This window comes from Peromyscus maniculatus, chromosome 15 (assembly GCF_049852395.1).
Source record: "Peromyscus maniculatus bairdii isolate BWxNUB_F1_BW_parent chromosome 15, HU_Pman_BW_mat_3.1, whole genome shotgun sequence".
Classification (NCBI taxonomy): domain Eukaryota; kingdom Metazoa; phylum Chordata; class Mammalia; order Rodentia; family Cricetidae; genus Peromyscus; species Peromyscus maniculatus.
The window spans coordinates 62,007,281-62,029,476 of NC_134866.1; the positions used below are offsets into that span (position 1 = coordinate 62,007,281).

Genomic DNA, 22,196 nt, shown 5'->3' on the forward strand with positions numbered 1-22,196 from the left:
TCTCTCTCTCTCTCTCTCTCTCTCTCTCTCTCTCTCTCTCTCTCTCTCTCTCTCTCTCTGGCTTACAACATCTTTTAGCCCCAGTATTTCCCAGTTTAGTTTCATTCTGGATGACCTGTCTATTGGTGAGAGTCGGGTATTGAAGTCTCCTGTTATTAATGTATGAGGGTCAATGTGTGATTTAAGTTTCAGTAATGTTTCTGTAATAAACATGGGTGCCCTTGTATTTGAGGCATAGATGTTAAGAACAGAAAAATCATCTTGGTGGGTTTTTCCATTGATGAATAATGGTGTCCTTCCCTAGTCCTCTGGTTAATTTTGTCTTGAAGTTAATTTTGATAGATATTAGAATGGTTACACTGGCTTGTTTTTTATATCCATTTCCTTGAAAAATCTTTTTTCAGTCCTTTACTCTGAGGTAATGTATATCTTTGATGTTGAGGTTATGTTTCCTAAATGCAGCAGAAAGATGGATCTTGTTTTTCATCCATTCTGTTAGTCTATCTTTTTATTGGGGAATTGAGTCTATTGATATTGAAAGATATCAATGACCAATGATAGTTAATTCCTGTTTTGTCTTTTTACTTGCTCTTGTTGATGGTAGTGGTGTGTGTGTGTGTGTGTGTGTGTGTGTGTGTGTGTGTGTTTCTCTACTTTTCATTTTGCTGGTGTGAGATTATTTATTTCCTGTGCTTTTGTAGGTGTCGTTAACCTTTTGGGTTGGAGTTTTCTTTCTAATACTAGTGGATCTAATACTAGGGCTAGATTTGTGGATAGATATTGTTTAAATTTGACTTTATGTGGGATATCTTGTTTTCTGCTTCTATGGTGATTAAAAGTTTTACTGGGTATAGTAGTCTGGGCTGGCATCCATCGTCTCTTGGAGTCTGCAATATATCTGTCCTGGCCCTTCTGGCTTTTAGATTCTCCACTGAGAAGCTGGGTATAATTCTAATAGGTCTGCCTTTATATGTTACTTGCTTTTTTGCCCTTGCAGCTTTTAATATTTGTTCTTTGTTCTAAACGTTTACAATTTTGCTTATATGTTCTCAAGGGTACTTTCTTTTCTGGTCCAATCTATTTGATATCCTATAAGCTTCTTGTACCCTTATAGGCATGTCCTTCTTTAGGTCAGAAAAATTTTCTTCTATGATCTTGTTGAAAATATTTTCTGGGCTTTTGAGCTGGTATTCTTCTCCTTCTGTTCTTATTATTCTTAGGATTTTTTTTTATAGTGTTCCAGATTTCCTGGATGTTTTGTGTTAGGAATTTTTTAGATTTAACATTTTCAGTGACCAATATATCTATTTATTCTACTGTATTTTCAGCTCCTGAGATCCTCTTTCCCATCTCTTTTACTCTGTTGGGGATGCTTGTATCTGTAGTTTCTGTTCACATACCTAAATTTTTAATTTCCAGAATTCCATCAGTTTGTGTTTTCTTTATTATTTTTATTTCCATTTTCAGGTCTTGAAGAGTTTTATTCATTTCTTTCAAGTGCCTATTTGTTTGTTTTCTTGGCTTTTTCTAATTTTATTCTAATTTTTTCCTTGATTTCTTCAAGGGATTTATTCATTTCATAAAGTTAGTGTGTGTGTGTCAGGGGTTGCCACAGTACATGCAGGGGGCAGAGAACAGCTTGCAGGAATAGATTTTCTCCTTTTACCATGTGGGATCCAGGGATTGAACTCAGGTCATCAGGCTTGGCAGCAAGTGTCTTTCTCCATAACACATCTCACAATCTGAAACATGCTTAGTTTTCTTTAAAACACAGTTTCAATCTAGAGAAGAAGTGCTACTTAAATGGATGCCAGCAGGAACGGAGAAAACCCTTCTGTTGTAGATCTTGAGTACGTTCTTGTTTCAGTTTAAGAACGTTTCCGAGTTCCTGCATTCCCAGTGAAGAGAGCTAGACAAGCTCACCCACAGGCTGGGTTGGGTTGTCATTCTTTTGACCCCAAGTTCACATTTATTCAGGTGTAGCTGTTAGATGACACAAATCTATCTTGAATTCCTTTATACAATGCATATCATTCTTGATCTATCAAGAACAACAATTATAGCAAATTAATTCTTTTCAATACAGTATTAAAAATGTTCCTGACACTCAGCATTCCTTAGTTGCCTGTAGTTCTTTGTGTAGGGTTGATGCTTCCCAGGCTTCCCCCTCATGCTATGAGCATGTCTACTATTGCTGTCCTTGGAAGGTGGGCAAAGAATTTTTGTAATTATACTATAATTTCAAACAAACAAAAATAATTTTAGAAGATATCAAAGGAATGAAAGAAGGACACTGATGCACTTCTCTGAATCTATCTTCTGTTCTTCACTTTGGCCTTGGAAGCTTCAGATTTTCATTAGAGGACCGCACATCACAATGCTGAGAGAGAGAGAGAGAGAGAGAGAGAGAGAGAGAGAGAGAGAGAGAGAGAGAGAATCATGTGAATATGGTTATCAGCTGTTATTCAGAAATTCATACCACATACACAGCATAAATACATGATTAGTTTGTCTGTATAGAACACAACACAATGATGTGTACAGTAAAATGATCATCTTGTTTCTGTTGAAATAATAGGGAAAAGAGTCAATACTTTATTAATGACAAAAATAAAAGTGTCTTGCAGCTTACTAAAATTCAAAATATGTTTCTTAGTGTTTGATTTTGAGGAGGAAGAAAAATGATGAGTCTTTTGGGGTGAGGCTTTACAAAGAGTTTACCAAAAGGTTCAAGGCTATCATGATTTATAGGTATCTAAGTTGTAAAGTGTGAGAGGCTGCTTTCTTTGTAGAGTACTCTTCTGTGCTGGGGTTAGTCACCAGAATCCATGGGCAATAAATGCCTATTGCTTACACTATTAAGATGATGTGCCTACCATAAGTAGTATCAGTGAAATGTAAACAATATCCTTTACAAGCATACACACACTTCACATAGGGATCAGATACCTTTTTAAGTGATTGATATTTTCCTTCCTTCAGTCATTTCTATTTCATTTAATATTTTAGTTATTTGTATTTATCAATAGCAAAATACTAGATTACCTTCAGTTATGGTTCATAGATTAGTGGAGAGTAACTCTCAAACCAGTTTGAAGGAACAGTCCATCACACTGTTTCACATATTTGACTGCCCTAGGCTTCTGTGACCACTAGCTACTTTTTTGCTGAAACACTACATAAGTACTTCATAGTATTTTCAGATAATTGTTATGACCATAATAATTGATAGCATTTACCAGTGTGTCACCTTGAATTAATTTACTCTCAAGTGATTTGGAATTAATTAAATTTTATTTTAATACAGAAAGTTTGTAGCAAAAGTTTTTATAATAGAATTAGATTTTACTTTAGAAAGAATTTTTGATGAAAGATTTGATAAGTCTAAAAAGTCTTCTATAATCCACTTAAATATGTTTAAATCAGCATAGTATAAAACAGTTTTCATAGGAAGTTTTCAAATACTATGATATTATTTCAATGAATTTTTAGATCTGGATTCATGCATGCATTTTTGGTACTAGAACTGAATAACTCACTACTTCTTGGAAGAATCTTATTATAAACTACATATTATTATGCAACTTCATGCTATCATATAGGAATTCAACTGTCATAATTAAGATGGAAGACATTATAAAATCATAGAAATAGAAATTTGAAATAAATGTATAGCTTTTATATCAAACTTCATATTTAAAAAGGAATGAAATAATCACATACTTGTAATACTACTGAAAGAAATAATACTGTACTTGTCTGTATATTAACTGTTATCTGTACTGCATACTTTCATAGGCCATGTATGCCCAGTAATATATTATGACCTGTCTCAACTAAGGTTACAGTTGCTGTGATCAAACACCATGACCAAATTAGCTTGTGGAGGAAAGGATCTATTCATTTACACTTTTGGGAAACGATCTATCACTGAGGGAAATCAGGGCAACAACTCAAGCAGAACAGGAACATGAAGGCAGGAGCCGATACAGAGGCCATGGAAGAATGTTGTTTATTGGATTGTCCCTTAGCTCTTACTAGTCCTGATTTCTTCAACACCTCAAGGACCATCTACCCAGGCCTGGCACCACTCACAATAGGCTGAGTCCTCCCATAGAACCAACTAGAAAAATGCACCACAAGCTTGCCCACAGGCAAGTCTGGTGAGGATGATTTTTGTTTTGTTTTGTTTTGTTTTTCATGTTATCTCTCCTAACATTACTCCAGCTTTGGTCAAGTTGACATAAAACTAGCCAGCACAGGACCTTTAAATATACTAACACGTTCCTTTCCACCATCATATGAGATATTTATGATTATTACCCCCTATAGAATTTTAAATGAATAATGAGGCACCTAGTGATCAGATGACATAGTCTACGGTCATATAGTGAGTAAGTAATAGAGCCACGGTGAAATGCAGAAGTCTGACTGTATAACTTCATGCTGTACCCATCATGATAAAAATGTTCTTCTCTTAGTCATTGTTTTGTTTCTTTCCAAATTAAAAATAAATAATGTAAGTCCAAGGATTATATGTCTCTGGTCTTATTCAGAGTAATATAAATTGAAGATTACCAACTACTGTGACATATATGTGAAATATCTCCCAAAGGCATAAGTGTTAGAGAACTGGTCCCTATCTGTGGACTGGATCATGAAAGTGCTGACTGTATTAAGGACTTAATCCATTTTTCCATTCATAGCTAATTGTGTTGTTAAGTGATAGGACCTAGTTAGAGGAACTCACTGGAAGTGTGCCTGAGAGGAGTGTGACTATAGTATCTCCAGATACTTTCATTCATTTTTCTCATCTTCTTTGTTCCTGTAAAGCACAATGAACAGATTTCCTCCATCATACACATCTTGCTATTGTTTGTGCTTCTCAAAAAAAAAAAAAAAAAGCAATGGAGGCAGCTGAGAACAAAAAACTTCTGAAAGGCCATAATAAACTTTCCCTACCTTAGTTGACTTTGAGGTATTTCCAGTGACAGAAGCATGTTAAACAAGTAAAACTGTTATGACAAATGGATTCTTGCTTGTGACTTATTTGACCATGTATTTCAGAATCCCATGAATCTAGTTTTCAGGAAGAATTTGGAAAAGTTTGGAGAATAAGATTTACAAAAAGCTTGGCATGCTGGAAAGAGTTTAATGGACAGTTTTGGTGAGGACATAGATGACCTGTGTGGTAGTTTGAATGTAATTGGCCCCCATAAGGTCATAGGGAGTGGCATCATTAGAAGGTGTGGCTTTGTTGAGTGGGTGTGGCCTTGTTAGGGGAAGTGTGTCGCTGTGGGAGGTGGGCTTTGAGGTTTCCTATGCTCAGAATACTGCCCAGTGTCTCAGTGGATTTCCTGTTGTCTGCATGATATAGGACTCTCAGTTACTTCTCCAGCGCCATGTCTGTCTGCATGCCCTCATGCTCCCTTCCATGATGATAATGGACTGAACCTCTGAAACTGTAAATGAGCCACCCCAATTAAATGTTTTCACTTATAAGAGTTGCTGTGGTCATAGTGTCTCTTCACAGCAATAAAAACCCTAAGATAACTATACTGCTGATAGCGATGTAGGTAGTAAATAATGTCTTTATAAGGTTTTATAAGGAAGTGAAGACTCCTAGAAGTCTCACTAGAGGTCCTTTGTGTCACACTGTGGCAAAGAACTTGCCTGTATTTTTTTGTTGCCCTAAAGTGGTGGGATACAGAGGTTAGAAAAAAAATGGGAAAAATCACCGGGAGGAAGAGATTCCAGAGCTTGACAACATTCAGCCTGTGATGTAGAAATTATTATCTGTTTTAAGTCAAGTTTGCTATGAAAATTATGAGTGAAAATTAGTATGTAGTGTTGTGGAAAACTCGAAAGTTGGACAGATGAGGACATTTAAGGCTGCGGTCAAGAAAGGTATAGTTTTTGAAAAGTATAGTAGCACTGAAGAGAAAGTGAATACTTTGTACTGGGAAAATGTTGAAGATGTCTTGAATGAATCTCAGAAACTGTATAGCACCCATATATCATAACCTCAAGGGATTAAAAGTGTGAATTAATTTGAAAGCCTTCACTTAGAAAAAATAGATATGATTAACATATCACCAATCATTTGTCCCTTGGTCATAACAATTAATCTCAAAAATGGAATGAAACTACCATGCATTTACACCCTAGATGCTCTCTTTCTTCTCTCCCATCTTCCTATTTCTCCTGCTCTCCGTTTCACCAATTTCTTATTTTCCTGTGTTAAATAGTGCATTGCAGTAACCAAAGAGATAAACAAGTAGCCACAAGGCTGTATAAAAGGTTTTATAATTATTGCAATAAGATCAAGAATGTGATAGTATCCACATGAAAGAATATAGTTAAAAATATTTTGGAAACAATAATTCAAGTATTATGAACTTAAAATGTAAATATCTCTAATATATAAAATTCACTTTGCTGCATAATTTATTTATTCTGTGAGTATTTGCCACTTATTTTACTAACATTAGTGATTTTAGGCTTTGGATTGTATTCTAAAACATTACTAATCATTAATATGAGGTTTATAACCCACCATATGTAGCAGGTGGGAGAGCTGGCCCTGAGGTCATGAGAACCAGTGAACTGGATTGACACCTCACCAGCTGCAGCACTTGGGAGAGCAGGCTCTGCACCATGCCTAGGCACCACAGTAAGCTGGCTCTGCTGGCCAGGGAGCTGGTGATCCTGCCTAGAAGTCCTGAGAGTGGGAGAGCTGGCCCTGTACCCCTTATCTGTCCTGTGTTGTTGATAGTGAGGGAAAGATGCCCTCCTCCTCCCCCCTTGCCACCCGAGGCAGATGAGAGAACTGCCCCTGCCCCTCATCAGAGTAGCACTTGGGAGAGTGAGCACCTCACCAGAGCAACACAGTAGAGCTAGCCCCAATGACAAGGGCAAGGGTCAGCCCGCCCCAAGAAGATAAGCATGAGAGATCTGGTCCCGGCCCATCATCTGCCCTATTGTGGTATGGGCAAGGGAGAGAAGACCATCTCCCCGCTCAAGGCCTGTGGCAGGTGAGAGAGTTGTCCCTGAGGTCACAAGAGCAAACGAGAGAGAGTTGGCCTTGCCTCTCACTACCTACAGCACTGGTGTAGCTCACCTGAGCAACACAGTAGAGCTGGCATGGTAAAAGTGTAGGTGAGCTGACCAGAGGACATGAGAGCAGGAGAATGGCCCTGCCCCTTGCTGTTTACTACAGCAGGATGAACTACCCAGGGTGGTGCTGGAGAGCTTGCTCTGGTATTGAGGATGAGGGAGAGATGGAGGGCTGATTTACCCAGAATCATACTTTGTTTTATCCTAGCTGGGGTGGCAAGGGTAGAGAGCAGATGGGAAGGGATGGAGAGATGAGTGGGATCAAGATGCATGATGTGAAATCCACAGAGAATCAATAAAAAGTTAAAGTGGAAAAAATATGAGGGGTATGTTGGCTTTTCATCATTTTATTAATATAATTAAGAAAAAATTCATATCCATAATTTTCAAAATGAAAAGGAATGTTACAATTGCATATTCCCCTTTTCACTAATAGCTATTACATACAATATATAGACAAATACACATATATATATATTCATAAATGTAACCTGTTCAGTCTGTCTGATGCTACCTGTATGCATGTATTTTTTTTTTAGTTGTTGTTGTTGTCTTTTCAGGATTGATTGTTTGGCACCAGACAATCCATTGGTGTGGCCTTCCCCCAGAAGGCCGTCGCTCTGTTTCTCAGCTTTCCCCAGTTTCCTCTAGTTATTTGAACAAAAAGTCAAACAACTAAAAAAAAATTGAAAGAAAATGGGAGGGGTGTATTCGAGGGATTGGAGGGAGGAGAGGGAAGGGTGAAATGTTTTAGTTCTAATTTCAGAAGAACTAAAAAACTAACATTAATCATACTCCCTATCTATGTAAGTGGAGTGGGGTGGGTATGTCAGTGTGTGACAGACATAAAGACATTCTTTTCAAAGAAAAAAGCCATTTTCGAGGATAATCGACTATGAACTGGGAAGGCAGATGCTTGAAAGTACAAAGTACATGTATAATATAGGAGAATATGTCTATGCATACATGTAAACAAATATTTACTCATGTACACCTAGGGTAACAATGACACCTAGGGTGAAAATCCTCTCGGGAGAACTAGATCAATAAAAATCCAGCGGCAGCTTGGGAACCCTCTCTTCACCGTGTTGCTAGGAGAGCTGAAGAGACTTCCCAAACAGAGAAGACTATTGCCTTTGCCCTTGGTTGCCTCCTAGAACTTGAAAGGAAGACTCTGTTGCTGAAGACACACACACTTTAGACACAGTGCTTGGGAAATTGGTACGATACTGACCTTAAAGTCTCCTTCATGAGACTTTAAGTAGCTCTCAGAGTACCCAAAGTTGCTACATAAGCTGCCTAGGGAAAGGGCAATCAATAGTTCTGCCCAGCTGTAAAGACTATGAACCACAGCAATGATTAACATGGCAAGACATTCCCAAGAGTGCAATAGTGGCATTTATGTCTCAGAGGGTAACAGACAGCTGTCTAATTGGACGTAAGGTTTCTCAGTACGAGGCAGTTCATCTCTGTTACTGGAAACCTATGTAACTATCCATGGCCAATGAGGTCATGGAGCCTAGAAGAGAATCCATTCCTGCCACTTTCCTAATCCAGTATAATTCCTACCTGAATTCTACAACCTTACCCTTATACCCACAGACAAATCTATCACTCCTCATCAAAGAAGCTTTCTTCTGTAGCACAGGGAGATTGTTGGAGATATCCATAATTAGTTAAAGTTTAGAGAATAGACCAGGGGTCCAAGCCCTTTGCTTTGAGATAGCATCTTCTATACATGAAGTGTGACAGGTTATCCATTCCCAAGTGGTCAACTTTCAATACATATGCACATGAGCAACAGGAAGTAGTCTCAACAGAACCTCCTCGCCCCTGCCCCTCCCCGTGTGTGTGTGTGTGTGTGTGTGTGTGTGTGTGTGTGTGTGTGTGTGTGGTAAGTCAGGGAGCCGGAGGGCCATTTGAAGGTGGACCTCCACTCTTTGTTGGTGTTAATTTTATGGGCGGGGTTGAATCACTGGATGTTCTTCACTTCCATGTATCATGATTTTAATGTTGCTTTTCCCAGTCTCCCCACCCACTTTTTCTTGTCATCCCAGAACTCTTTTCTACTATCCAAACTTATTTCATAATCTTTTGTTTTCCTTCCCCTTGCGTTTGATATTATCTATTAAGAGACTGGATTGGGAAAATTCACTGCCCTCTTCAGAAAATTAACTCTCCTCTCTGCCTGGCCTTGATGAACCAGGTTTGCCCTCACAATTACAAGGACTTAGATGCAACTTTCAACTATTCTGGAACCAGCACAACGCACCTGGCTTTAATGGCCCTCTTAGCTAAAATCATAGCTGTTTCTCTTCAGTTTAACTTAGAAGAAAAGATTCCCAGTGAATTTTGTGTTGACTTCCCTTCTAGTGGTTTATTTTGTCCTTTTTTTGCCCATCTGTTTACTAATAAAAACATGAGATAAAATATAGCTGCATTGCCACTTAAACAAGAAAAAAGGATAGGACACCCCGAGACATCCATTCTCTTAGAGATCTAGGAACCCTTTATTGCAGCATTCTGATTTGGAGGGTGAAAACCTTTTTGGTGTGTAACTCTCTCTTTGGAAAGGGAAATTAGCAGCTGTAGAGTATTATTCTGAATCAGTGTGATTGTATATCTAGAAAATGAAACCCTACCTTAACTGTTTAATTAAAGATTGGAAGAAAATATTTAAGCAGGTGTTAATCAAGTCTTTAAAATCTATTGCATACCCACTTTTCCAGGTGCACTTCAATGTTTTTTCTACCCACAAAGGAAAGTAGATATTAGGAAGAGAAATAAAATCCAGTTAGATTTCTGGAATTATATTTCTTAAGACTGAAGAATTTTATGCTAATTACCTAGCACACAGTGATAGTGCCCTTGAAAAAATATAGTAGTTTTACATATATAATGAAAATCATATTATTGACACACATATTTTTGACATAATTTTAAAACACACATAATTTTTCCATGGGAAAGTGTAGGAGACAAGGAGAAAGAATGGACCTAAAGAATTTCTCAGGAATTCTACTTTTAAGTGTGATTATCATTCATGCCTGCAGAGGACTGATTTGAGGACACTATGGGAAGTTGCTTTTAGGGCCTCGTGTACTGGTTTCAAAATCGGCACATAAAGATACATATTAAAAGAAAGAAACTAGATGAAAAAGATGACATCTTATATTGTTTCTTTATAGGAAATGGTAAGGAAGTCAATTTTATGAAGACATGGAGTAATATTAGTGATTATCTAGGGTTGGCTCCATAACCTGCAAATGGAATGAGAAATAAAGGGGACATGATGAGACTATCTTAATACCTATATGTAAGGATAATTATAGAGGTTTTTACATTTAGTAGAGATCCATTAATTGTTCATTTCAAATGAGTGTCTTTTCCTGGCAACAGTGACATTTACCTATAATCCTAGTACTCTGGATGCATAACAAGAGGATCATAACTTTAAGGTTAGCCTGGGCTACTTGAGGAGACTGTCTCAAAACAAGAAGAGGGAAAAGAGGGGGTAAGTTAAAAGTATGGAAATTATTCTTTTATGGCACTGCTGAAAAAATGTACTAAAATTAACACACGAAGAAGCTTACCATAAACGTATCACAAACATACTTCATGTCAACCACTTTAGGACATTTCCCCCAACTCGACAAAAGCCAAACCCCAGAATTTTAATTAGAAACTAAATGAAATTGTTAACTAGCATTTGAAAAGTAGATATTTTCAAAAGAAATGTAGTCAGTGAGATGGGACTAAATATGTTCTTTTCCCACTTCATGGTTACGCAGGTGAAATGCCCTCCAGGGGCCAGCAGCCCGCCCCAAACTGGCGAATGATTGTTTCTCTCCTCCCTTCTCCCACCTCCTGCTCTCAGACCTCTCCCACTCTTTCTTCTTTACATTTTCCTTTGCTACTACTAGTCTCCTCTCTGAATCTATTTCATCTCCTCCTTCCCTTCTGTCCACTCCTCCTCTACATTTATAGTAATATTAAATGAAACCAAGACATTGTGATGCGCGTCTACAATTTGTAGTTGTAGAATTAGTCAGAAATTTCTCTCTCTCTCTCTCTCTCTCTCTCTCTCTCTCTCTCTCTCTCTCTCTCACACACACACACACACACACACACATACACACACACTCATGTATGCAAGCATGCTCCATATTTTTTATGTATTTGTTGTAAACTCTCAAATATTTCTCTACTAATAGTGGCTGTATCTGCTTAGAGTAATTAGTATTGCATTTCTATCTTTTGGAAACTTCAATATTGTTTTTAGTTTTCTGCTCCAAGTACTTAATTATACATGTCAAATTTGGGAGAAATATTAAAATGTTATTCATTATGTAAATAGTGTTCATACAGTAACTAAATTATAAAAGATAAAATATATATTTGTTGATTGAGAAATGTGGCAACTCAAAGATATAAGGAAACATTGGATGTATAAATATGACCTTTGGTGACTGGAATAGATGAGTCAGTCAGTAAGGTGCCTGCGAGGGCATCATGAGGACTTTAGCTCAAGCTCCAGTACAAAGGTACAATCACAATCCTTAATCCATGGAAGACAGGTCTGCCTACTCCTGAAATCCCAGCACTGGGAAGAGCAGGAGAATCTTGAGGCTTTCTGAACAGACAGCCTAGCTGAATTTGGGAGCTTTAGGTTCAGGAACAGACCTTGTATCGAAAGAGTCCAAGAGCAATAAACATCTGCTTCTGGCTTTCATAGGTATGCATACTGTCACATGTGCACTCCCCTCCAAAAGGCCTTTGACAAAATATATCATCCCTTCATGATAAAAGTCCTTGGGATGTTTGAGATATAAGGGATACACTTAAACAAAGCAAATGTAAACCCATCAAATTAAATGGAAAGAAATTCAAAGTAATTCCACTAAAATCAGGAAGAAGACATGGTTGTCCACTCTCTCCATACCCATTTAATATAGAATTTGAAGTTTTAGCTCAAGCAATAAGACAACTGAAGTGGATACAAAAACGGAAAGAAGGAAGTCATGGTATATTTATTTGCAGAAGTGTGATAGCATATACATACGACTCTCATAATTCCATGGAGAAAGTCCTGCAGCTGGTAAACACATTCAGCAAAATAGCTGGATAGAAAATTAACTCACAAAATTCAGTAGCCCTATATACAAATGACAAATGGACTGAGAGAAAAATCATGCAAACAATATTTTCACAATAGCCCCAAATTAGAAAATATCTTGGGATAACTCTAACCAAGTGAGTTGAAAGACTTGTATGATAAAAACTTTAAAACACTTAGGGAAGAAATTGAAGAAAGTATGAGAAGCTGGAAGATCCCCATCCCCTACTCATGGATCTGTATGATTGATCAAATGAAAATAGCTGTCCTACCAAAAACAATCTACATATTCAATGTACTCCCCATTAGAATTCTAACACAATTCTTCATAGAGCTTGAAATGGTAATTTTCAGCTTCATATGGCAACACACACACACACACACACACACACACACACACACACACATACACACACCAGATAACTAAAACAATCCTAAAATCCTTCACTGATAAAGAACTGCTGGAGATATCACCATCTCCAACCTCCATCCCAATTTTGAATTGTATCCCACAGTAATAGTAATAAAAATAGCATTGTATTTGCACAAAAACAGACACATTGATCAATGGAACTGAACTAAAGACCCTGACATCAATTCATACAGGTATGGATAGCTGAGTTTTTATTTTTTAAAAAAGCCAGAAATACACACTGGGGAAAAAAGCCAGCATCTTCAATAAATGGTTCTGGTCAAACTTGTTAGCATGTAGAAGAATCCCAGTATATCCATACTCATTACCCTGCACAAAACTCAACTCCAAATGGATTACAAACTTCAACATAAATCTAGATACGCTGAAGTTGATAGAAGAGAACTGGGGAATAGCTTTGAGCTCATTGACAAAGGAGAAGACTTTCTGAACAGAACATTGCTATACAATGTTTATATATATATATATATATATATATATATATATATATATATATATATATATATACATACATACACAACTATACTACTCTTGGGAAAAGAGTACCCAAAGGACACTTCATCCTACCACAGAGACATTTGCTTAGTCATGTTCATTGCTGCTCCATTCATTATAATCAGAATTTGGGAGCAGACTAGATTTTTTTTTAACAGAATAATAGATAAAGAAACGCGGTACACTTATACAATCGAGTATTATCCAGCCATTAAAAAAATGAAATCATGAACTTTACAGGTTGTGGTGGTTTGAAAATGGCCCCCAAAGGAAATGGCACTTATTAAGAGGTGTGGTTTTGTTGGAGTGGGTGTCGGCTCATTGGAGGAAGTGTGTCACTGTGGAGGTAGTCTTTAAGGTCTCATATATATGTAAGCCACACCCAGTGTCTCAGTTTACTTGCTGTTGCCGGCAAGATGTAGAACTCCCAGCAACCTCTCTGGCACCATGTCTGTCTGCACACCACCATGACCCACCATGATGATAATGGACTAAGCTTCTGAAAATGCAATAAATGTTTTTCCTCTATAAGAGTTGCTGTAATCACTGTCTTTTCACAGTAATAGAATCCCAAACTAAGACATAGGTGAATGGATGGAACCACAAAAAAATAAATACATAAATAAAAATCATCCTGCATGAGGTCACACACACATGCACACAATTTAGTGATTTAAATGAAATCACTAAAGAGCCCCAGCTGGACACACCTTGTCACCAAGTGAAGTTTTTGGAACCAGAAATATGTTGAATATAATTAAGTTGTTAGTCAAAGGAGTCCCATGAGAACCCCAAACAACTTAGAATGTTGCCAAGGCTATAGTTGCTCTCCAAAAGCTGACATTAAGGCCATACTGCTGAAGACAACACCTACACAACTCATTGACCATGAAGTTGAGCTGATACCTACACAGAGCCTTCATCCCTACATGCTAGTCTTTCTTACTGGAAGATATTCTGCACACTAACAAAGGAGAAACAAATAGCAACCCAGCTACAAACTCTTCGCTCTACAGTAGGGTTCTGCCCTCAAGATAAGCTAGTGCAATGATGACATAAAGCTTGTGAGAAAAACCAACCAACATTTGATTGACTTACAGCCCACTGCACAACATGGAATTCATACCCAGCACTTTGATAACTGGATTTCAGACTAGATAGCCCATTGACTTTAGGAGCCTACAAAAATTCCAACTTGTAATTTGTCTCAAGGTCAGAGAGTCAAAGTTTATGATGCTCTTCAAGGCTGTATAATAGGGTGTAAAGGCAGGGTTACCAAGTGTCTTATACTTGGTATAAGACCTAATCACAAGATGCTTTGCCTGGGGTGTGGTTACCCAGGTGTTTTGAAGGATCTATACTTGGTTGTACATTGTGCTTTGATCTTGAAAGGGGGAGGTCTTTTGCCTCTGTCCTTGCTAGTGTATAAAAAAGCCCATTATAAATAAGCTCAAGGATGTTGGGTATTGACTCAGGACCCTCCCGAAGCTATCCTGTATCTCAGTCTTTTTCTACACCTATATTTCTTACTATTACTTCTCCATTCCTCAATCCCCCTTCAAGGGACCTTTTGACAGGTTGGGTCTGGACTCCACCACTGAACCCTGACAAGGGACTTAGGGAAAAACCAAATGCTACTGTTCTACTAAAAGAACGTACCAATGAAATGATTCCTAATGAGATTTTCCTATGCTCTTAGATTAATGCCTTGTTCAACCATTATCAGAGAAGCTTCATCCTGCAACACTTGGGAACAAATACTCACAACTGGACAATATGGAGAAGAGTGTGAGACTTTGGAATGCTGACCCCTAGAAGGATGCTTCCATCAAATCCCACTCCTCAGAGATCAAGAGGAGGCAGAAAGTTTAAGAGCCAGAGGGGATAGAGGATAGCAAGGAAACAAAGCCCTCTACATCAGCATCCATGATGATATGAACTCACAGAGACTGAGATACCATGCACAGGGTCTGCAAGGGTCTGCACCCGATGATCTAGAGAGCCAGTTTATGTTGCTCTCCAAGGTACATAACAGGGTGCAAAGGCATGGTTACCTGAAAGTAGTGGACATGTGCCCCAATCCCTAACCCAGTCTATCTCCAATTGATAAGCACTTGCAAAGGGAAATTCATTTTTTTCCATTTTCTGAGGTAGTCTCACTGGGGAAATGAACTACTCTTAGGGTAAGTTGCATGCTCAGCAGTAGATAGCCAACAGAAAACCAACTAAATAGCAACTTTGCATAGTTTAATGTTAGGTTTTTTTTTTTTTTTTTTAAGAAAAATTACTTTAGCCGGGCGGTGGTGGCGCACGCCTTTAATCCCAGCACTTGGGAGGCAGAGGCAGGCGGATCTCTGTGAGTTCGAGGCCAGACTGGTTTCCAAAGCGAGTTCCAGGAAAGGCGCAAAGCTACACAGAGAAACCCTGTCTCGAAAAACCAAAAAAAAAAAAAAAAAAAGAAAAATTACTTTATAGTGTATGTGTGTGTGTGTGTGTGTGTGTGTGTGTGTTTCCTTTCTTTTTATCCCACAGGTCCATTTCATATATATTATGGCTTCCAGTTTAGTATTTTTGTGGGATTCCTTAGTGTGTGACTGATGGATCTCTGCATCTGCATCTGTTTCTTGGCTTTTTTCTTGTTCTATTGTTTCTGCTTATTTGGTGTGTTAGCTTTTGTTTTATCTTATTTCATTATTAGCTCTTAGAAGCCTGTTTAGATTTTCTAATGAAAATCTTAATGGAAGGAGATGTGGGGAAGACCTGGGACTATTAGAGGGAGGGTAACTGTAATCAAGATATATTATATGAGAAAAAAATTCTACGTTCAATAAAAGGAATCAAAATACTTATCATATTCCTACTTTTAAAACAATTGCTCACAGTTATATTTTTGTGAAAAATTCTTTTCAAAATATTACTGAATTCTTTTTCATTTTGCACATATCACATAAGGAACTGCACTCGCTCTAATTATCTAATAAATGTGAAAACAAATCTTTACAGCTTATTATCTCAATTTAAGATTTAAGTTTTGCTCTTTTCTTTTAATACTCTAGCTAATTTGATCTCTCTCTCCCCTTTCTCTGTCTCCTCCCCCTCTACTCTCCCCCTCCCTTTTCTCTCCCATCCCTTTCCTCCTCTCTCCCTCCCCCTCTCCCCCTCCCTATCTCTCTTCTCCCCTCTCCTCCTCTCTTCCCATCTCCCCTCCCCATTTCTCCTCCTCTCCCCTCCCTCTCTTTTTTCTCTCCCTCTCCCCCTGCCTCTCCTCTCCCTCTCCTATCTCCCCTCTCCCCCTCTCTCCTTCTCCTCCTTTCTCCCTCCCCCTCACTTCCCCCCTCCCCTTCCCCTCTCTTCCTCCCCCTCTCTCTTCTCCCCTTCCCCTCTCTTCCTCCCCCTCTCTCCTCCCCTCTCTTCTTCCTTTCTCCCTCCCCCTCTCCCCTCTCTCCCTCTCCCCCTCCATCCTTCCTTTCCACCTCTCTCACCCATCTCTGTTTATCTCTTCCCTCCTCTCCTCTTCCACAGTGTGATGATGAATCAAAAGTATTGAATGCCCTCTTCTCTTTGCCACCAGGTAAGCTGAATACGCAGGACGGTGGCCATGTGTCTAACACTTTCATGAACGTGCAGCTACAAACACATTATGTGCTGTGTGAGTGTGAAAACATGTGGATCACATGGGAAATATTTGTCACAACACTTTCAATCAACATACACCTCTTCACATCTGGAAGAGCTGAAGATTATTCAGCCAGTTCAATGTCTGTGTAAATGAAGAGGTATAACTCATCAAAACTATACTGACAGATCTCTGTGAAGCTACATTTATTTTAGAAATCCCAACTACTTTAATTATGTTTCTTATCAGGCAGAAACATGACATTACATTGAAATGCCTATGTCAAAGGGTAATAAAATATTTCATTGGTGAACATAATTAATAACATATAGTAATATTAAGCTTTAATGATATTATAATATCATTTAAATAATTATATATTTTAGAGTTCTAAATATACCCATCCCTGTGGAAAGAGCCTGAAGTTTTAATTCTCCTCACAGTCATGATGAGATGTTCTGCTTTTCCTCTAACCAAGTACCAAAAGTCAACCTTCCGGGAATAATGCCCTCTCTTCCATAAGGCTCAATACCTTACATTTCTCTGAGTATTAGTTGCACATTAAAGCTCATACATCAAACATTTGTCCTTTATTCCTTCCGTTCATGTGATCTACTAGCTGTCCTGTGTCATTTCCTGTTCTGCAGATCTGTCTTGAATGATGTTTAGAGACACCATCCAGCAACCTGTAGTTCTTTCCTTTTGTCCCTTCAACACAAATCAGATACAGTTATTCCCTTGTCAAGCCACAGGACTTTAAACTCCAATTTCTCTACAAAAGCTGAATATCTAATTTAGAACAATATTTTAGGATGAAATAAGATAACTGTCCAGCACAATTCCAGGCATATTAAGAAGTCAACAAATGGTGCAAAGAATTTCTCATGTTGCATACTTTCTGTGATTTCTCCTTACACACGCAGAACACTGAGTTGTTAACAGCAGTGAACCAGTGATGAAGCTCTTACAGAGACACTCTTAGAGGACTGGGTGTGTCTTAGCTCTTAGAGGGCCATGCATTGTCCTTCTTCTTGGTATTGGGTTCTAGATTAACTGTATGAAAGTTCATTTTACAATGATGAATAGGTAAAAATTTCCACCATACAAATATGCACTTTTCCAAAAATTTCATGCTATCACTGCATACAAAATTTATTAATCATTAGAGTTTCCTTCAAAGTGTTCTTTATCAGTACTCCTTTTTTCCCCCTCACAATAATTTCAGTTACTTTACTCTGTCTCTTCTTAATTATTTGCTAATATAAATGGATGGACACAAGATAAAAACTGAAGACTGTTTATTTGTTATCATCATATTACCAATCAGAGTGATTTCAGATGAGTGACTTGAAGGGAAAAGGAACCTATTAAGCATTAAATTATTTTACGAAGACTGTGTCAGACATAGAAGACATTCACTCAGATATATAGTGAATATTATTTTACTTACTATAGTTGGAAAACCAGGATTGTGCTGGGCCAGCATATCTGTTCATCCCACTTAGGGTCGAAGTGGAGAGGGACTTAGTAGTGAGCTGTATATAGAGAAGTCAATGGGCATGGAGATAAGAGACTGAAATAATATCATGTAATAAAGATCTCAGAGCAGAGATGCAGAATCTGAAGGTATCAAAATACTTTCATGAGACTGTTAAACATATACTTAAATGTAAAATATACTGGTTTTAAATGATATATATATATATATATATATAAATGTATGAATAAATGAAGTATACTCTTTATGAAAATATTTTCCTGATGTATGTGTATTTGTAGATATATTTTTCTATTTTAACAAAGAGAGACTAAACATTTTAAATAATGTTTTGAAGAAAATATGATGTTATAATTTTTCAGAAATAGTACAAAGATGGCAATACCACTTATCCACCATTAACTAATGTAAATTTTTTCAAGATTAGCAAATGGAAGTAGATTTACCTTCAACTAATTAACACTGGATTACTTTGTCTACTTATTGGACGTTCTGGTACTGCTTTAATGTGTCCTAAGTCCTTATAAATGTAGTGAATATAATTAGAATTAAATTCCAGTAATTTTAAAGATTTGGTGTTTTCTACATGAACTGCTGTTTCTCTGTTTCTGTTGGCATCATATAAGGTAAAACAATAAAGCAGGTTCAGGTCGGGGAGTCAATAAGGCAAAAAGGAAGAATATAAAATTGGGGTGAAATTCTCTACAAAAATGAAATAAAAAAAATCAGGCCCTTAACAGCATTTGAGATTTGTCTCCTGTGCTTCTGAGTTTTGAATTTAAGCATCGTAAATATTACTGGGGAAAGGAGTATTTTCTTAGCATAAAACCCAGCCAGAGAGACGCTTTGGTAAATGTGTGAACCTCCTACAGTGCCTTGGTCTAAGGCCAAGTGACCTATCTGCATTGGTGGGTTCAGGTTCTCACCATACACAAATAGAGATGACCTGTGCCGGGTGTCACCAAAGGTCTATGTCCAGGTAACCTGAGGAATCCTTGTGTAAAGGCAGTGACAGCTAAAATAATCTGCAGGGACTTAGTGCTGTCTGTTCAGCAACAAGAAGCTTTGAAATGGAACCTGTTTGCTGGCTGCTTGCACTGGAAAGCAGCGGATTTCATTCCAGACACCTTATTCCGCCTTGCTGGACTGGGTTACCCTGTCTTAAGTTAGAGGTTGTTGTCAGGAGAAGTTCCTTGGCCTCAAGGATAGAAGTCACTTTTCAAGACTGAAAGTCTTTTTTTTTGAGACAGGGTTTCTCTGTGTTTCTTTGGAGCCTTTCCTGGAACTCACTCTGTAGCCCAGGCTGGCCTCGAACTCACAGACATCCGCCAGCCTGTCTCTGCCTCCCAAGTGCTGGGATTAAAGGTGTGTGCCACCACCACACCATTTCAGTCTTTTAAAGTTTCTATATACCAGTACATGAAGATAGCAGCAACTCAACCAAACAGTCCAGGTAAACAGGAAAATCAAATCTTGTCAAGACCACTGAATCCCATTGGCATCATCACCACCATAATGTGTTTTCTCATTTTACTTTCTGTGATTTACCCCTGGCTAGGACAACATGCTCTATGAACATGGGCAGAATTTCCTCTTCTTTTCCCGGTGTGCAGTGACTTCAACAACATGTGCTGATACATCTCCTTTTTCTAGGGATGAAATCACTGAGTCCTATTACAATCCACTTTGTTTCTGTACTTGATCTTAAATCTTTCTTTAGCTCTGTTAGAACATGTTTTCCCAAGAACTGCTCAAGAAAAATCATTACCAGCATTCCAACATTCCTTCTCTCCTGGGAGTAGTTTCCCGGCATTCAACGCGACTGGATGGGAAGCGAATTCCTGATGACTGATTCTCTTTGCCCATTTCCGGCAATTTTGTTGTTGTTATTGTTGACAAATATTTTGAGAGTTATTTTAAGCATTGTGGTCGCCTTGTTTCCGCCTAGGTTCTGACTCATATTGAGCAGTTTTCTCTTTGGGAGTTGCGCTGCTATTTATCTGGAAGCTGCCACTTCTCCGGTATTTAGATAACCAAACAAGCGTGATAGCAGGCAGAGAGAACATTACAAATCAAACAAGACATAAGCACTGTGACTTACTAATCCTAATAAAAGGTTTCAGTTCTGATTTCATCAGCTGTATAAGATGCCACGTCATTTAAACACGGATACAGAAGAATCGTGATTTGATAAGAACCACAAATTTTAGTTAAGCAGTTCCCCTTTGGGTAGAATTGATTCACCTTTAACAGTAAGGAAGCTCTACGCGAATTTTGATTCATAATTGGAGAGTGACAAAATTCCATTTGTTCCATCGTGTGACCGTTTATTAACCCAGATTAGAACTTAGAGAGCTCTCCTATATAGCGCTGCGATAGAGCCAGAGGAAGGAAGAGTTAAGAGCACAGAGAAAAGAGTAACACAATCCCGGAGTAGGATGAGTCCTTGAAACAAATTAAGGATGCAAGAATTCAAGTTGAAAACTGCTATCCACTCTTATGAGGACTTAAACTCTAACATCAAGTGTGGTGGAAGTCCATAGGAAATAAATAACTTGTGAGAAAACAAGCAATTCTTCTGGACATGTAGCAAGGCAACCTAGTTCAAATTTGGTAAGCTCCATCACATTACTTTTGCTTGGGGCATTTTAAATGTGTTAAATATGTATGTTTCATATGTTCAATTGCCACTGTCTGGAAAAAAATCAAGGTGAGTCATTCACAGGGCTACTCAAAATTTATTTCTAAGTATGTATTGTTACAAGCACTAATTTTTCTTTTCACAAATAAACTTTTCGCAATTTGTAAAACTTGTAAAGTTCTTTTGTAGAGTATGAAATGCCATTTGTCTTGTTCCACATGAAACATATCATAAACAGAGGCTTGGGGGCTGGGTAAACATCAGTCAATTTTAATTTTCAGTTTGAAATTATTTTATTTTTTCTGTTTGATTACCTTATTGAAAGGTACAAAATCCTCTCTTTATTCTTTGTGATAATATAAATTATCTTTTTAATTTATTTTCAAACAAGAACCCACTGCATCCATAAAATTAACTTTCCCTATACCAAAAGGTTTTATCTTCACTTTCTAAGTATCACTATTTCAGAATAACTTTGGGTAATTAGTTTTGTTTTGAAGCAGAAGAGAATTGTATTAAAAGGAAAAAAATGTATCCAGTGGGTTAAAATAAGAATTTTGTTTTATGAACTCAAAATATCTCTGTAATTTGAAACATAACACCCCTAAAACACAAATAACCCAACTCTGGCAGATGTCTCAAACCTTGTAACAAGAAGTTCCTTTGCTTAGTCTTGAAAATTACAACATCCAAGCTCCTATTTTCTCAACTACACCTCATATAATTAATTCTGCTCCTAAATTAAGCACTTTTAAAATAAAACTCAGAAGTCTACCTTGGCTTTTCATCATCAAATAACTGACTTTTATATCAGTGAATGAAACAGATACAATGCTTTTACTATTATGAAAGATGATGAAGAGAAACCCCAAACACAACAAACAGAACTGAAAAAAAAAAAAAAAAACTTGCTTAGCTATATCTATCTTTGAGAGAAAACACAAATTTTCCAAAATGCTAAAAGCCTTCATACCTGTTCTCGACTAGCAAGGAACAAGGCATTATACAAATTTGCACACATACTGCTTGTCTCTTAAAATAGCTCTAGACGTATGTGAAGCCTCCAAACTAAAGCTTCCTCCCACCCCCACATCCCAATCCAGGACATTACAACCGTAAATGCCTTGAGATATTGGCTGAATCACTCCGGTTCTAAAGCTGTCCATCTGGCTTTGAGAAGGGCTGTGATCTGAAGACTCAAGTTGACTTAGTGGCTGCGCTTGCTGCCAGCTTAGATGCACTTTGTAGGTGGAAAATTGTTGGTCTTTGTCCCTTCCAGCT

The 22,196-nt window shown here is 37.8% G+C and overlaps 1 long non-coding RNA gene across 1 annotated transcript; it reads right to left on the bottom strand.

The window, feature by feature from the left end:
• Window positions 1-120: 120 nt before the first annotated feature.
• On the bottom strand, window positions 121-22,171 carry LOC121822957 (uncharacterized). Its single transcript, XR_013044894.1, has 3 exons — window positions 22,030-22,171; window positions 18,227-18,311; window positions 121-2,380 (listed from the first exon to the last, which is right to left on the bottom strand). It is a non-coding gene; the product is annotated as an uncharacterized LOC121822957 (long non-coding RNA).
• Window positions 22,172-22,196: the final 25 nt, after the last annotated feature.